Source organism: Phragmites australis, chromosome 17 (assembly GCF_958298935.1).
Source record: "Phragmites australis chromosome 17, lpPhrAust1.1, whole genome shotgun sequence".
NCBI classification, from domain to species: Eukaryota; Viridiplantae; Streptophyta; class Magnoliopsida; order Poales; family Poaceae; genus Phragmites; species Phragmites australis.
The window spans coordinates 10,905,838-10,925,143 of NC_084937.1; the positions used below are offsets into that span (position 1 = coordinate 10,905,838).

At 42.4% G+C, this 19,306-nt stretch overlaps 1 long non-coding RNA gene across 1 annotated transcript; it reads left to right on the forward strand.

Moving 5' to 3' along the window:
* Positions 1–8,544: 8,544 nt before the first annotated feature.
* On the forward strand, positions 8,545–17,985 carry LOC133897549 (uncharacterized). The gene is made up of 4 exons (XR_009905928.1): positions 8,545–9,364; positions 9,789–9,946; positions 10,910–11,016; positions 17,593–17,985. It is a non-coding gene; the product is annotated as an uncharacterized LOC133897549 (long non-coding RNA).
* The last annotated feature ends 1,321 nt before the right edge of the window (positions 17,986–19,306 follow it).

Sequence of the window (19,306 nt, forward strand, 5' to 3'; positions counted from 1 at the left end):
AGAATACACTGAGCAGCAGCAAGGAGAAGGCAAGTGTCCTTGATCATATTGAACCTATGTTTTTCAATGTTTTGTTTTACAAAATTGCATGTAATGTCTGTCAATATGATGGGTAGTCACCTATGTTAGGGTTTTTCTCTAGATTTTCCCCTATCATCCCTTGGAACCTAGATGGTTTATGGTTAGGTATCTTTTATGGGTAGATTGCTTAGTCATGCTTTTGGGATGTTGAGAAGTGTCATAATCTTGACTAATGAACATATGCAATAATGATGGTTAATGTGTTAATGGTCTAGCAACATGGAACCTTAGGCCTTGAGCAAAGTGGTGTTGATGGTTGTCATAGTTATAATGTTGGTTTAGTGTTTGCTCAAGTAACCTAAGTAAGGACCAGTTCGTGGAGCGATAACCCAAGAAATAGCGTACCAACCACGAGGCTGATACGGGTAAAGCGTGACATACTGATTAGAGTCTGTCCAGTGTGTGTTGGGTCAGCACAAAAGGGGGCTTCTAGGTAGGAGCTTAGCTTGCGTAAAGCCTGGCGGTGAAACCTAGTGGGCAGAGACATACTGGATTAGTCTCTGGTTAGTGGAAAGTGTCATACAGTGATTTTTGGCGGCACACCACTGGCGTGTGTTAAGTGTCTTGCAAACACGACAACATGGAATTTACTGACTCGTGGGGAAAGCTGGACAAGCTCTGCAGAGTGTAAAACTGTTATAACAGCCGTGCTCACGGATATGAGAGACTTGGATCCTCACATGATTAGAGGGTGGATGGTTATGGTTATGGTTCTGGTACATGGAGTACTAGATGGTGTGGTTTTGGTTATAGTACATGGAGTACTAGACGGTTGTGGTATGCAAGGTGGGGAGCCTTGTATGCTAGATGTTGGATTGTTTGGGTTACATTCATTTAATAATTGCTTAATGTTTTTGAGTCCAAATGTGTTTTGATTACTCGTATTTACGCAATTATACCATGTGTTAGCCTATTCTTGATATAAGCCTGCATGTCATTATTTTCCCACACTTGTTGAGTACTTTATGTGCTCACCCTTGTTTTCTCCTACAAAAACATATGCTGCTCAGTGGAAGACTTTGAGGATTTCCAAGACGATGACCTAGTGTTCTAAGGAGCGTGTCTTCCAGTCGGTGCCTGTGGAGTGTTTGGTCACCAATATTTTCGTCCCGCTGCCGTCTTTTAGATGCTGTCGTTTAGGTTAATATTTGAGATTGTTTAGGTGAAGTCTTTTATTTGTAAGAAGTGAACGTTTATTTAATTAAAGTATTGCTTTTGCCACTTCACCTATGACGTCCTTATGTGTATTAAACTTCTGGGCACACATAAACTGCACTTGGTTTTATCCGTAAAAACCGGGTGTGACAGTGAAGCAGGATTTTGTACCCAATAATATTGCTTATGGGTACTTGGCGGATCTATCGGCAGAGTTTGTGGCGAGGTACCAGCCTGAGGAATATTGACTTTGTGATATTGAATGAAGATGCTCAATTTACAATGTGTATGGAGTTTGAATGCAAATGATCTGCTATGTGTATGACATACTGTTGTGTGTATTTTGTTATTGATATATCAACTACATTTAGTAATATATGGATTATGTAATGTATATATGACAGTACAGACAGTTTTAGGAATATAACCGTCTGTACAAATGCTTTTTATAACGGCATCTGCTATATAGTACAAACGACTCAGAATTGGAATCATATGTACTGTCTCATAGTACAGATGGCTCCAATAACGAGCCATCTGTACTGTTACTATATCACAAACGGTTCGAAACTTCGAGCCGTCTGTGATATTCAATAGTACAGATAGCTAGTGATTGGAGCCATCTATACAAAACTTTTGTACAGACGGTTCAAAACCCGTCTGTACACTCTTTTCCACAGACAGTTTGAAAAACTGTCCCGCACAGAGTTTTTGAACCGTCTGTAAAAATAATTTTTCCAGTAGTACTTCTAATTTGGTATGATTACTTGAAATTTGGTTTTGTGTGTTTTACAACATTCGAACATCTCCTTTGGCTTAGCTTGTAGATATATTGTCCCTTGTGTACATTTCTGTTCACATTCTGGAAAGGATAATTCCTGGACCACGTAGCAAAATCCTGTGGAGCGGAAACACCAACGTTTTATTCGATAACTTGTTTCACGAAGTACGTAGTCTCCAATCAGAAGTCTTGGAATGGATGGCAGGCCGCATGGGCACTCCTGGGATCCGTATGAATTATCTCTTAAGAATTTTCTAACCTTACGTAAAGACTAAGAGACAGCATAAGATATATTACAGTTGTACATGTTTAAGGGCCCATATATAAGTAGGTGAAGACATTTTTCAATATCAAGTTTGTATTATTGTCTTGTTCTTTTAGCATATAGTAGTCTAAGACCATCCTATAAATTTTTGTGCGATAACACCATTCACCATTACAGTAACCTGTGCTTGTGAGGGATGAAATGATAATGTATCATCTCATTTGATTTCACAAACCAAACAAATGGTTTAGGTTCGAAGCCAGAATCAGATGATCCATCACCATTTTACTTTAAACCAAACACACCATCAATTATGGGCTTCGTCAACGTTGGTGTACCAACCTGTATTTCGAAACATATAAACTTAAACACAATCTCTCTCCCCTCTCTCTTCCTCATTTCCCTCTCTCAAATCATGTCGTTAATGTGAACGTCACTCACCAGCACTGGCGCCATCCCGTTGCTCGTCGTTCTCCTCTGTCTCCGCTAACTACCTCTCTGTCACTCTCCCATCCCATGAACGCACATCGCTGACACCAGCCATAGTGGCTGCATCACATCACGTCACCTCACAAAAAATCGTGCAAACTCTGTAACCATGCCCTCCATTGTGGCCACTCGGAGCTCGCATCATCACCGCTGTGCCACTACCTCATCCATTGAGTCCGATGAGAATCTATCGCGGGATTGACCTCGCTCCCCTACAAATGGACCACCCGCCTTCTCCACCTGCACTACACCACTTCTCTCCAAACTCCCTCGCTCCCCGATGGCATCCCCTCTTCCTCTCTCTGTTCTTCCCTAAATCCAGCCACCTCGACCCATCTTCCCCGAGGATGGTCACCAAGCTGGCCGCCTCTTGTCACTAGTAAGACCAACACCTCCCTCACTTTCTCTCACTTCCCTCTCTCCTCCCTAGAACCGACTTGAGCTCTCAGCCACACACATGCCCACATACCTCCACCATCGTCAATCTCTTCCTTCACCGCCTACTAGGTCACCACAACTAGCAAATCTAGGTCTGCAGTCCCATCTCCTTGATCACCAGCTCCTTATCCCCTCTCTCTATCTCTTCACTGAGCATAGATCCCCCCTCGTCCTTATCTCTCTCTCTTTACGTGTGCCTACCAAATGAACTCTGCCGTGTTGGCCCATGCCACATCAACCCTTCATCAACGGGTGCCGGTCCATCGTGGACCACACACTGAAACCACCCTCGGTCCATAGCCCTGTGAACTCAATCTATAGATGAGTGCTGCACATTGACTCAGACAACATGACTGTTGATTGTGGATCCTACCTATCAGTGTCTGAACCATTTGTATTTTAAATAAAAATAATTAAATAAATATATAAAATATATCAATATTTAAAATATTTACTAAAATCCAAAAATCCTTTTCAAACTACTATGTTGGGAAAGGGTAGGCTACACTAGCATAAAACAAAATATTCCACCACGTTCAAATAGGGAACAATGAGAGTAGAGGATCATGGATTGTTACCACTAAACACGCAGAATAGTGGAAGAAGAGTTTGAGCAGAACTGGTCTGATATTGTGTGCATCAGGAGGAAGCCAACCTCAATAGAATGGTCATCTCTTCCACGCAATCTCCTCCTTGAGCAGATGTAGATGATCGACTTCCTAGTCGTCATCGACTTCCTAGTCGGAAGTGTTCTGACTTCCAACTCAGAATCGAGCTATTGTTGAATCAGCAACAGCCTCGAGTTCTAATCACAGAGCCGATCAGTGCTGCAGTAGTAGCATCACCTCTACGGTATCCACATGTTTTAGGGTGGACGCTGATCGCTAGTGTGCTAGCATTACGCACATGACTAGGGTTTCAGGAGGTCAGGTGGAGCGAGCGTGACTTGGGTTTGGAGTGATTGAACTGTGTGTGCACTCAGCCCACGCCTCTCATTATATAGATCGTACAAATGGGCTTCCACGTTGGTGATCCATTAGGACATTAATTCCTCATGGATCATATTCCAATCAAACTCACTAATGGATCCAATCCGTATATGTTGTTCTAACCCATTAAGTGTGTGACCTTTTAGGTTCACGTATAAACGACACAACTCAAAAACCTTTTTACTAACCAAAATCATCAACGGTCCCTAGCAGGGCATATTGACTCCTAAGTATACATAAAGATCATATCATCTAAACCTTGATATACACATGCACCAATCTCTTTGACTCACGATACCAGTCAAGCTCAAGGTATGACACAAGTCATCCTTGTGATAGCTCAACCATTCACTCAATCTTGTAGTGATTATTAAACTTATGATTAAATCTTTAATTATATCAGCATGGCCATGCACTTTCTAATCCAACAATATTAAGGGGCCCAGAAATATCTCTCTTGTTATATTTGAGGGGCAAATTCCATCTAGATCCCTCACATCCAACGATATTTTTCATGGCAAATCTGAAAACTACCTTTACGATTACCCAGTTATAAGTAGCATTTGGCACCCCCAAAGTGTGCTACTACACATTCTGGGAATCAATGACGATCTCAGGTCTAAGGATCCTACAGATACACCATTTTAGATTACAACTGATGATGCATACTACAACAATCTTAGTAGTATCTCAAGGTGGGTTCATTAACACCATGTTCTCTATGATGTATCAACATTATTTATTTCATATTTCTATATCTATGATCCGTGAAACATGATCATCAATCAATATTTTGCTATTCTATGAATCATTATTATCCCTGTTGATGATTTGTAAACTGCCAATCTTACGAATACGTGAAGGATATACATGATACTCCTTGTAACCAAATCATACACAAAAATATAGAGATTTATACAGGTTTAGGCCTCTCGAAGGATAATAACCCTACGTCTTGTTGTCTTGTATTGATCCTTAAGATAAATTATAAGGGGGTCTTGGCTAGCATAGATAGATCTAAACCTAGTCGAGGGATTCTTGTGTGTAGTCTCGACGAGATGCGGACGTAGATCATGAGTACAGAAGGCTTGAGGCTTCTATAGGCTTGTGGTTACTTGAATTGGCTTCTGATGATGACCTATCCTCCGCAGGGTCCCTTGGCTCCGTATATAAATGGGGGTCACTATGTGGCCTCTAAACTCCTTTTCGAGTAGAATTTGGCTATCCTTACACATAAACATCCATGTTTACGAGCTACCTTGGCACCTGTGGACAGTTTCATATGTTTAAGGATTCCTTTCCCAGGCAGGGACGTATGCCCCGAGAGTATAGGAAACCCTAGGGGATCTGGATTTGTATAAGATACAAATATACATTTGTTTTATATTACTCATCTTCAAGCCTCCCTTTAGTAAGTGAAATGAGGCTTAGACAAATCAAGAACCTGGTCCATCAAAGAGAAACAATTTAACAGACCACATCTTTGAGTGGTAACTTGAGTCCCCGGATAGGATTGTACGTCTAGCCAAGTATCTGGGAATTCTCGGATCATCTAATCGGGATTTCTAATACCTTTGTGTATTCACGCAAGCCCTTAAGTAAGTGACGATGACTACTATATAACTACTATATCTGGGTATCCTAGGATTTCCTGCAATTCTTAGGGCATATCTCTATTTTCGGGAAGGGGATCCCTGGATGAAAGAAAGATCTGTAAGTACCCAGTGTATCAGGTAAACATGGAAGTTTATCTCCAAGAACAGTAAGGAAGACTCTAGAGGACATACGCCCACCTATATATACGGAGTCTGTGGCCCCAACGGAGGACAAGCCATTAGAAGTTGCACAAGTTGAACAAGCGATTACAAACCAAAAGACACATGAAACCAAGCAATTAAGTCACCGACTATGTTTAGGTCCATCTAGGCTAGCCACATAACCCCTTGTAACAGGCTCAAATCAATATAAGACAAACATGGCATAGAGTTATTATCCTTAGAGAGGACTGAACCTATATAAAAACCCTCCTGTTTTATGCTGCAATTCATCTACTCAAGGCATCCCCTCTTTATTCTACAAATTCATAAGATCGGCGGTTCAACAAGCATAGACAACTGGCACCGTCTGTGGGAATCATGACAATAGGTGTTGAATAATCTACACGAAACATGTCGTTGGCTTCGCCCAAGCCTTCGCCAAGAACAGATTTTTCAGAGGAGGGGTTCTACAAGAACTTTACTCATCTTCCCGGTGACCTGGTGATCGATCGGGTGAATTCTGACGAAGAACTTTTCAATGATGATTCAAGCGATGAGGTAAGTCATTTTATGAATCAATGCACCAAAGATTATGGTATCGAGTTTGAACTACTCGGCTGCCAAGAGAATTGTGAATGCCCAATTCACATCAAGTTAGGATTTACCCACGCAGCTTTTGACAACATAGATTGTCAAGACAGCAATCCGAAGCAATCCTATGAAAAATCCATGATGGATCTGGACACTTTGTCTAGTGGAGATTACCCCCAAGAAGTCTTCACCATCGGAGATAGGGGTGACAGTCTGGGCAATCATGATGATGATCCTACAAACAAGCAGGGCCCTCCAGCTCCGGGTGTGGGTGATGGTCAGCACTAGATGAGCACACCTCCCTAGAACCTTAATGAAGTGCCAGTTTTACCATTTCCCAACCATCAGCAAGGAGCTGAACACTTTAGATCTACGACCACTAAGATGATCCTTCTACTACAAGAGGCCCTTATGAGTCTTCCAATCATAGATCTGGCGACACGGGCCAGTAAGGACTGAATGAACTCAGCGATCGACTTGATGATAGAGGTCATCATCCAGGCCAAGAATTCTCATCTAGCCCTAGCCAAAAACAATGATAATCGGGGTTGGTCACATAATCCCCTGTCGTGAGATGTACCAGATTCACGGAGATGTAACCCCCCGAAAAAAGGCTTCCCGAGATGGCAACTGAGCGAATAACCGCCGCCGAGTCTCACCAGTCAAAGGTCATCCGATCAATGACTTGTGTGAGGTCATCGATGGATAGCAAAGATGGCCAAGGAGCTCCAAAGGGGCTTCATCTACCCCCTCGGTAATCCGATCGGGAGACATCCCGACACCGATCAAATTAGGGCTGATCCTCGAGCGTTGTGGAAAAAAACACCCAAGGCTAGTGGAACCAAGCACAACACCATCAGTAGATGTCTGGTCTTCTCTCCAAATTTATGGAACGTAAGACATCAATTCTCCCCAGGACGATCAATAAATACAACAAAAGCATGAATCCCGTTGAGTTTCTCCAGATCTATATCACGGTCATCCAAGCGGATGGTGGGGATGAGAAGGTAATGATAATTTACCTCCCTACAACTCTCAAAGGGGCTGCCAGGACATAGTTGACCAACCTATCACAGGGAACATTCTATTCCTAAGAGCTGCTTTGTTATGTATTCCAAGCCAACTTCCAAGATACATTCGTTCATGCCGGCATGAAAAATGATCTCTACCGTTGAGAACGGATGGGAAATAAAACCTTACATAAATTTGTACAACACTTTAATAATATCTTCCATACAACACTTGAATAATATCTCTACCGCGGACTCCATTGGAGTGCTTTTTAAAGCCTTCACGCACCCAAATGTTCTGCCTCCATCCTCTGCTCTCCTCCCGACGTCGAAGTGGGACCACCCGACATTTTTGTACTGCTAGCCACGCCACCATCGCCACTCCCCTCCCCCTCCCAACACCAGGCATCTCCATTCCCCTCTCAGATCAGACTGGGGCCAAGCAGCCCTGTTCCCACGACACCGTCACCATCCCCCTCCCCCTCCCTCTTCCCTCCACCACCAGCCAACTTTGTTTCCTCCTAGATGGGCCCAGCCAAGCCGCCGCCACACTCTCCCACATGCGACTCCAACGGAGTCCACGAGCCAAGTCTACCCCCACCCAATCGCAGTCTCCACCCTAGCCACCATGGTTGAGCGGCTTGTTGCAGTAGCCACTTTCCATGCCGCCATCGCACATCCATCTGTTAGCGGTGTTGCTTCCTTCCCGTTCTCCCCCTAACCCTTCGGGTGACAATGGTGTTGACCCAGTCAACATCGGACAAGTTGCCACCGCTGCGAAAGGTGGATGGGCCATGTACACACCACATGGAGGGTTTCGGTGCACCGGCGACACCATGGTAGCTTGCCTCGACACTGCCTCTACCTTGGCATCCACCACCACCACGGCCAGAACCGCTGTTGACACCCGTCCACCGAATCTCCACCCTCCAAATCGAAGCTACAGGCGACGCTAGGCCCATGCACGCACATGCCCCCATGGAGCACGTGTTGGTGAGGGTGCCACACTCCACGCCGTCGATGTGCCACCGTCTACCCTTCCTCAGTCTCTGCCCACTCCCTTCCTGGTTCTTCCCATCCTTCAATAGATCCGGCCACCTCCTAGTTGCATTCACGCCATGTTCTCCTCACGCTTGAGGCATCGCTGCCATTCGCCATCCGTATTTCAATGCCCATCACCCTCACACTCTACCCTCTGGATCCGCTGCCACCGATCCCTCCGGTGACGTTCTCTTCTCCACCGACCTCTCTGTTGCCGAATCAGGCACAGCTGACAGCCCATCTGCCAGATCACTCATCATCGACCCCCATTTCAATGGATCTGCCATCAACAACCATGGCCACACCATCGTCTCCGGCAAAATGCGTTGACTTCTCGCGCTGCCTAACCATCGAGGCAGTCTGCGCCGCGCACGTCCTCTGGGCGCAACAGCACCGTCCCCTCACGATTGTGTTCCAATCCCACGTCACTGACGAACTCGCCGTCGACATCCACCCCGCCACCTTGTTAGGAAGGAAATCCTCCTCTTGACCAAGCCACTGGTGTCGTCATCTGGGAAATCGTCGTCGTTGGTGACAACATCTCGATCCTCCACCCCAAGATTGGAGCCAGGGCTAAGATTGGGGCTGTATCAGCGATTCTGATTGATGTGCCGGTGAGGAGCACGGCGGTGGGCAACCTCGTGAGGCTGATTGGTGGGAAGAAGGCCAAGGGCAAGAAGGACGAGGACATGATTGGGGAGTCCATGGATCACACGTTCTTCATACGGAAGTTGTCGGACTACAACATTTGAGAGCAATTTTCCAAGGTATATTACTCTTCCTCTATCTTGGTTGTGACATTGTAACCCATGAATTAGCAATTGTTGGATCTATGATAGGGTCAGCCACGACCATAAGTTGTTGTTCCTGGTTGTATTTCACTTATGGTGGCCAGTGATACTGCCGTGCACCTCAGTGAATTATAGTCTAAATTAACTGGAAATCGTGGCATCTAAAATTTTGGAACACTACCCGTTGTTGGATATTTTCATATGTCGCTGACGATGTAATGTAATCAGTGGTTTGCCAATCCTTTCCACTGCACAAGGGGTTGAATTTGTTTCCAGTATCTTTAGTTCTTACTCGTCATCATTATTTTTGGTTTCTTTTTAGTATATTACATAATATCCTTTACTCTGTTTCTCATGTGAATTTACCCCTAGTCATCAGCTTTGTCTTATTTATTGTTAGGCAATTGTTCAGTCAGACAGTTGTATTTTCACGCCTGCAACTTGAATGCAAAACTAAAGAGTATACATTGGAGGTTTCAAGTTCAGTCAAAGTTCTAATATAAGCTTCAACACAAGAAAAAGGAAGAAGCCCTGCAGCACAGAAGACTAAAATTTCAGGTAACTTTAGTCTCCTAAGATGTGAGTTATTTCTCTTCCTATGTTCTTTTTTAATAGTAGAGACTAGATTCTCCATAAGAGAATACTTGTTTCCGTGCTTCTGCACTGGCAGTGCAGACAAACAATTGTTTCAAACTTATGAGCATTTCTGTATTATACTTTTGCCTACCTCCACCTTGGCCTAGACACTTTTGCATCTAATTTAGAGTGAATGTATCAGTTTCATGCTTTCCAAGTCGGCATGGACAAAACTGTACAGAAAAGGAATTAGTGGATTATTTTTCAATTACTAGACAAGGCATTCGATGGAGGAATCAGTGGTTTATTTTTCAATCAGTATTTTAGGCTTTCAGAAACGTATTACTTTGTTTGAGAACAAGTTGCCATCTTGATAAGCCATATGTCATGGACTCAGAGTAATTATATGTTGGCAATAAAATTGAAACGGATTGGTGCAGTCTTTGCATAAAGAATACATGATTAAAATGAAAGCAAGGAAATAGTTACATTATATTACATAACTGCAGTACAGATATGTATACTGCAAGTTTCTTAGCCCTTTTATGCCAGTTGTATTATCTTAGGTAGGGAAACAAAATAATAGGTGTTATTCATTTCCTTTTGGGAAGGTCCCAGAAGGAAATAAAATGGGTTTCAGTAATAAATGATATGTGAGTTTTTCTTGTGCTACTCTGTTATGCACTTCTTACGAATTTCGTAGCATACATTTCAAGTATATGCTAATTATCACACTTGAGTTACTTTTAAGAAAGAACGAGTTTAGTGATGCTCCAAAGCGGCTATAGGGTAGAGCATTAATTTAATGAATTCTTAAATTTTAACATTTTTGCACGATTGTACAACTACCAAGAAAATTTCTTCAAGAATCATTACCTTTTTGCATGCCCGGGCTGCCGCCAGTTCTTGTGTTCAAGCCATCGTTAGGCTGTCTGCTTCATGCAGGACTTTCTCCTTACTTCTGCACCACATGAGCGCACTGCATCGCCAGACTTCGCCTCCATTAACGTTTTGACATGATCACTCTCCTTGCCTAAGATATGCACAACAAGGTATGTGAATACAATCAATTAAGTTTTCTGCACTTCGGAGCATTCACATACCTCCAAGGCTGTTGTCCAAAAATAAGTTTTTGACTAGAGATAACTTAGGCAAAAGAAGACATGTAGATGATGAATCCTATTTGTTTTATTCAGAGAGAGAGAGAGAGACTGATCACCATCTCTTCTTTGAATGTGTAGTTGCAAGACAAATGTGGTTAGAAATGACAAAACAATTAGGTGTAGATTGGGTGTTAATTTTGAATCTGTTGCTAAGTTATGCCTAAGTGACAGGAAATATGGTGTAGTCAATACAATTGATTCAGCTGTGATGTGGAGTATTTGGAAGTTAAGAAATAATCTATGTTTTCAGAATGGGCTGTGGAGTAACTCCCAGTTCCTATGGGGAAATCAATAGTTGGGAAGTTTTGTGTCACAAGAAACATTTTGTTGACGTTTTTGAGCTCAGTCGACGAAATTGGGGGAGCTAACAAGAAGACCTGCAAGGATACTGATGTGATCCTGGCTTTGCGTATGGTTAATGGAGATACAATACGGAGCCTGTCGAGGTGTGGTAGGGTGAAGTATGATGAAGCAGTTTAATCTGTTGTGTGGTGTTCTTTTTCCACATGTTTCACCCAATCAATAGTATTATCTTGTCCTTTAGAAAAAATAGTATTATCTTATGCAAATTTTTGGATTCCATTGTAACGCACGGGCAATTAACTAGTCAGGAACAATATCCCTAAGGTCAGTGACTATGATGGTATACAGACGTTTTACTCGGGGATCAAGAGCTGAAGGTGCATTGAAGACATCACCATCTAGGAACCTGAGATAGTCAAAGATCTCATGAAGATCGTTGATGAGTCTGCCAAGGCTGAAGATGCAAGCTTGGAGATGAAGTTTGAGAGGAATGAACACCACAAATGTATTGATAGTAAAAATATGGACTAGGCTAGAATGAGTATCACAGGAAGACTTGTGATTGTGCTCATCCGTGCTTTGTTGAGCGTGTTTCTTTGCTCAGACGACCATAGCCCCTTATTTATAGGGTTGGACGTAGCTTAGTGTACAAGTTACCACTATGTGTAAAATATTCTGGATAACTACTTTTTATCATACATAGGAGATAAATATCTACCATGGTAACTATTGGGGTGCCTGTACCCAGAGGGGTGAGCTGGTCGCCAATTGTGGCCTGACGCTGTGATGTTAGGATAACCTCCATTGTATTGGGGTGTCAGGACGGCGCCAACTAGCCTAGTTAATTAATGCCAATCACTTCCTTGCAGGCAAAGGATGAACGGTGTTCCTCTCCCCGCATATCTTCCTTGGGGCCCGATAGCCTACCCTGTAGCCTTTGGAAAGCCTACCCGAGCCCCAGAGACCGGGGCTCCGGGGGGAGGCATGGCTCTGGGAGATGAAGTTTCGAGTGGCATGGCTCCAGGAGATGGAGCTTCGGGAGGCATGGCTCTAGGAGATGGAGGCTTCGAGAGGCATGGCTCTGGGAAGTAGTTACTCCGAAGCCTGGAAGTCAGAAAGCGGCCTTCGGGAGCCGTGGGCCCATGGGCATGGGCCAGCAAAGCCATGGGTCCGTTGGGGGTCCTTAACAATGACCCCCAACAGTAATCGATGCTGGTGGCTCGCTAGGCTTGCTCTCATCTCCTTTAGAGGAGGTGGTGCTTGGAGAATGAGGGGGTCAGGGCTTGGGGCTGTGGGCAATGCTTCGAGTCTGCAAAAAGAAGTGTCTGAATAAAGTGCTCTTGCCAACATAGGAAAGGTGTTCACAATATTTATGTATACCTTGGCCACATTTGAGCTTGGGAGGGCTTCACCGAGATCAAGATGGGTGCTGACCTCTCTAGGATCTTCTCAGGGGTGCCTACCCTGGTCCCTAATCCTGTCGGGTCTGACGGAGCACCACTCAATGAACCCATGGGGATGATGGCTTTCCTGTTGTCCTAAGCCGACGCCTAAACGTGACCAAAATCAAGAATAAACTAGTTTCCAAGGTTCTTCATAAAAGCTCAACTTACCAGAGTTGGGGCCACTACTCTGAGTGCTCACATCGCAACTGGACCCCCAGAGGCCATCATAGGGATCGGATCCCCAGCGGGCAGGGCTGGCACCAGGTTGACAAGAGTAGAGGGGGATGGAGATGTTAGCGTCAGCAGCCTAGAATCACCAACCAGTGACTCGACCTCCGCATAGTTGTCCCCCTCCAGTGCCACATCGCTAGCAAGGGTTGTGACTGGCAACGTACAACCAGCACCACTCCTGCTCGGTCACGTGCTCCTCGTGATGATAACCTCATCCGTGTCCACAGCTGGGGCTCCCGTGTTCTCAGCCTCCGGGTCATTTTTCCCAAGCTCGGGAAGCTGTGCAAGTCTGCGATGGCCATCGTTATGGTTACGACTTCTCAGAAAGAAAGCAAAATAATAAAAATGAGAAGGTTCCTGAGACTTACCGACATGATTCTCCTTTGGGTTTTGGGTCCCATCTCCACAATGAGGACAGGGACGTCCAGGTCGTTGGACGAGGGCATTGCGTCAAATAAAAGCTTGGTTTTCTTTTCGGTCACCTCCAGCGAGAGGACTACGAAAGGTGACAAGCAAATCATAAGGGCTAAGCTCGCAATTCTTTCAAAAGCAACTACTCTGAATCAGGAGGTACCTATCTCACCTTATTGGGCTGGATTTAACTCAGCTAGAAATTGCCATGATCCTGTGATCCTCGACTTCAATGGACTCAGGCGATGCCTGATGAAGTCTCTACGATGTCATACGCCATCAACTTCCTCTCCTTTAGATATCGGTTTTTTATTCAGGCAGGCCTCGACAGTGGTGCAAAATCCCGGTAAGGGAGTCTTGCTGGACTGGGTTGCTTGTATAAGCACTTCCTATGCCACCCCGACTAGGAGCACTTGGTGACAAAGTTGATGTACTCCACTGACTTACCCTCCCGAAGCTAGAATTCGACATCGCAGATGACATTATTTTGGAACCCCTTCAGTAGGTAGAAGTACATAAAGAGGTCGAAGGATAGGCGAAAGCCCAGGAATGCCTCACACAAATGGACGAAGATGCTCAACATGATAATGGAGTTGTGCTTGAGGTGGATAAGCACCATGACATAGAAGTCAAGCACGTCAAGGATAAAACTGGAAGAGGGGAAGTGAAATCCATAGCTGAAGACGTCAAGGAACATCATCATCTAGGTGGTATCTGTGCTTGGCATCGTCTGCCCCACCGCCGACAAGTAGGGGATTAGAGCCCGAGGAGGGATCACCTCATTGATATCCACCTTGGTCAAAGCCTCCTCGATGATCTCGTACTCCTGCCAGGATAGAGTCACGCTCGCCATCTTGTCAGTGGTGGAGATGTCCTTATCAACCTTCTTCCAGCCCATGGCGGCTAAGGGATTTTGGGAGGAGGGTTTTTTTTGGGGGGGGGGGGTGGAGGAAAAGGAGCGAGGAGCACAAATAGGATAACAGAAGGTGATGATAACATCGCTTCTTCAGATATGCACAAGGTGAACTCGTTACTCTCTATCCAAACATTCACTTGGACGTCACCCCTCGAAGGCCAAATTTACTCGGACTCATAGTCGAGCTTAAGTCAGACTCCAAATTTGGTTTGGAGTACTCTCAAGATAGGACGTCAATAAAATAGGCATAACTTTTGTATACGGAGTCTAATTGAAGTGTTCTTGGACTTTCTAGAAAGCTTATGACGAGCCCTTTCTAACGGATTTAGTTTCACCCTTAGATTCCTTATATATTAATGAGAGTTGATAAAATAAGGTGTCATGTCACCATTTTGGACTTATCGAGTCATGATTGGGATGTGCCCGATCTTTCAAAAGGTAATATGATATATCGATTTGGTGGAGCTTCAATGTTGATGATTCAAAGGCTCTGACCAGATCTGATCAAGAACCGTCGCAACCGTTACACAAATACTCCATTGTTACAGTTATCAACCGTGTCAAGACGTGGTTGACCTTGCTAGGAAGGCTTTTCTTGCAAGCGAATCAAGAGCACAAGCAAGAATATGTAGATGCAATCTGAATATTGCTGATTACTAATGAAGTATTTGAGTTGGGGTTCTACAAATCAATATATGATGAAACTATCGAAAATAGAATAATCTAAGTAAAACCTGAGCTTAAACTACAACTGTTATTGTACATATATATGGGTGATGTAAGGAGATCAACCTAGGGTTATGCAGCCTCTGGATAGAGGTGTACATAACCTGAACTCTGACCCCAAGATGATTACAAGACCCGATAAGACCCAAAACAGTGATGCAGCACCTTATTTTATTGACTTTTACTTAGCTATAAGGAATATTTGGTTGAGACAAGATCCATTGGAAAAGTCTCGTCATAAGCTTTCCAGCAAGTGCAAGAACGCCTCAAACAGACTTCGTATGCGAGAGTTATGTCCGTTTTACTGACATGATGTCATGTGACTCTGAGTAGAATTTAGAGTTCGACTAGAGCTCGACTTTCAGTCTGAGTAAACTTTGTCTTCGAGTGATGACATCTAGGTAAAGTTGTGGTGCTTCTCCTATGTTCTTAAGCAACAAAATAATATAAAAACTTAGTAGTATTCAATTCTTTACAAAGAAAATATGAATAATGAGGAATAGATTCACTTTATGTGTATCCAAAGGAACCATGCCCTCATCATACTCCCCTTCTTTACAACAAACCATCCTTGGTATGCGAATAGCATTATCTTGACAATAAAGTTCTACACAAAACAAAAAGCACAAGGAATTTTTATTATGTAATATCATAAGTTCTTTATCAAACAATTGTGATTCTCTCTGAAATGATTGTACCTGATCATAATTAGCCACAGTGGACAACATTGGTTTAATATTTGCATGTGTCACTTCTTGCTCCCCTTCTTTAAAAGAAGTGATACTACATCACAACTTAGTATAAATTTGCATCTTTTGTACAAAGCAACTTGAAGTAATGGTTGCAGTGTATGGGAGCAATCAACAACACTTCTATTCTTGTGAATTATTCAGTGGGTTGCAAATATAACTAGAAAAACTTGATATGACATTAATGGTGCTACTAAAGTCCTCTAAATGATCACTTGGTGGTACAAAAATAGAAGGTTTCATATTTGAACAAATATAAACTCAGTACACCATATACTCTAATTTATCATTGTATTTGCTAGTAACATGAAAAGTATTATGTGACAAGCATGGCAAGTCAGACTTAAGTTTTAAATTCTCCTCTAAACTATTCAGATCATAAAAAACATCAAATTCAATTTAACCTAAAGTAGTGAACATCAAATTCAATATAACCTAAAGTATTTAGAGAATATAGCAATTTTAGCTCTTCTTGCTCAAAACAATGCATTGAACATGTTTAATTTCAGAACAAGTATTCATTTGTAAAACAGAATTAACATGTTCATTCATAAGTTGTGATGGTAATATAAGTGAAACATTACCACACAACTCTTCTTTATCTCAAGGATCAACAAACATATCATCTTTTGACAAAGATAAATAAAGAATCGGTTTTACTAACATTTGCTCTACATTAGCATTATTGGTGGACAATTTCTGCATATCAAAACAGTTCTCACCTTAAGTGATTGTAGCAACTTTTTTCAATACTTTTGTTCTCTTTCTCAGCTGATATATATGCTTTAGTATTTGTACCTTTTTGTAACATGCATGGTGCAGCAGATGTCTCTTCTTTCTCCTTGTACTCCTTCTCTTCACCCATCGCTTTGTTGATTTTGTTATCGTGCAAAAGGTTAGCAACAGCATGAGATAAAGAGCTAGATATATCCTCAGTTGAATCTAAGATATTTTTGTATTTCAAAACATAGCATGGCAGCTCATTATCATAAATTTTAGCAAAGTCAGATTTAGTGGTAGACATAACACACTTCCTGATTTTCAGATTCATGTTCACACTCTTTTTTCTTATTTTCTGCTATCTCTTTTTCATAGTTTACGATTTCAGTAGGGGTTAAAGGTATAAAAGTTATTTTCTTTCCCTTATGTATAAGGGTGTACTTCTTACTTCTACCATGATGTGTTATCAAACTCCTATGATCGTCCTAACAAAAGTGAGTATACTTGAATAGGTACTACATCGAAATTAGCACATTCATGGTATGAACCAATAGAAAAATACATCCTAGCAGTTTGCATTACCTTCACCATACCACTGTTCTTGAACCATTGAATATGGTAAGGATGAGGATGTGTTCTTGTTAGGAAGGCAAGCTTCTTGATTAAATCTGAACTTACAAAGTTATTGCAGCTAACTCCATCTATAATGACTTAGATATGGTAATCCTTGATTAAGAGGAACATCTAAAATAAATTATGGTGTTGTAGTTTTTTTGCTTGATTTGAGTTCTTAACACAAACTACACAATGAGGGTCCTAAAATTTTTCATGGCAGCGGCACTGAACACTTCCTCGTTGTCAATATCTGCCTCATGTTTGAACTCATCACATGCATGGTTAGTTGCAAGTGCTTAATCATCCACTATATCACTAGTACTTACATATCCACCGTCTTTTGTTGCAGTGTAAGCTGGCTGATTTGGGCAATTCTTCATAACATAGCTCGTTCCCTTGCATCAATGGCAAACAATCTTGGTCGAACGGCATGTAGAAGCAACCGAAAAAGAGCTCTTGGCCATAGCTTGCACACTGGTAGATTTGCTTATCTCGAGAGTGTGAGATGGTGTTGAAGGTGCTACTGAATGCACCCTAATCGAGAAGGGGGAATCTAACTGTGTAGCTAAATGTGGGCCTATTTTGACTTGTCTCGGCGTTGATTTTGAAGTAGTTGAGCTTTCAAAATTGTTCTTTGACCTCTGTTATCGTCCCTGCAACTCTTTTTCTGCCAAACATGTAAGCTGGAACAATCTAGGAACACCATCGTATTCTTTGTAATCATATATGTCCTGAATTTAATGTCTTAACCCTTCATAAAAGTGTGCTATTGCAGCCTCTTTATCCTCACAAATATCACAACGTAATATACTAATTTATAGCTCTTCATATATTCTTCTATGGATCGATCATCTTTCTTTAAGCGCAGCAAATTCTTACGCAAATCATATTTAAAAGAGGGTGAAACAAATCTATTACGTATAGCAACTTTTAAAGCATTCTATGTAGTAGACGCTAATCCATCGATGCATACTCTATTCCATCAAATGATTGCAAAGTCTTTAAATTCACTAGTAGCTTGCCTAATTCTATGCACTTAAAAACAAAATGAGCATTAAACTTTTATTCGATCATCATCTAAATACTTTTCAGCATTATAAGCATCCACAAAAAAGTGATATACTCAACTTAGCCTTAGCAAATGGGTCATCATTAACACGTGGGTTATATTGCTGAAAATTATTATTTGACATACCTTGATGGTTGAAGTTTAATCAGTTCCGTTGTCATGCATCAAAGGCGTCTTGTTCTTACTCAAAATTTCATCATCCGCAACGGACTTCTCTTGTTCATGGATTGCACCATGAGGATACTCAGGCCTATTGTTCGATGGCTGATTAGCCAACCTATCAAAGCATGCATTGAGCATTGCAATACTATCGTTGAGTCATTGTAGTGTAGTATTTGTTTCCACAAGCTTCTTATCAATGTCATCATTAATAGCATGGTGGTGCTCATCCAACACCATTGTGAGTTATTCCCTGAAAACACACTTGCACATCCGATGCTTTACCTGTCATGGTTAGTAGCAAACAGGACACAACAAATGTATTATCCCTATTGACTACTAGGTTGTGGAGGTGAAGGTGAAGTCACACTCTCAAGTGTCGTATCACACTCATGTAAGTGTTCTTACCAATCACAGCAGTTGGAACAACTGGTGGTTCGTGATACTTTATCAGGTGTGAATGAGGTAGTTGCACAAGCAAAAGTGTTCTGATCAAGAGAAGGTATAGCTTAGATAAACAATATTTAGTAGCAAAAAATAACAATTAATGAAATCATATTAGCAAAGCTGAATAGCAGTTTACAATATTTGTTATAGTTGCTGGCTCGAACACGTTCATAGAATTTGCTCAAGCAAGCCAAAAATAGAATAGACACAAGCACAATGGAACTGTTGGAGCAAGAGATCGTCTTGCCCTAACAAGTACGACGAGAGTTTCTACTAAGGAGGAGACTCAAGCTTGGAGACGAAGTTTGAGAGGAAAGAACACCACAAATGTATTGATAGTACAAAAATAGATCGGTCTGGGGGGAGTATCACTGCGTGACTTTGTGTT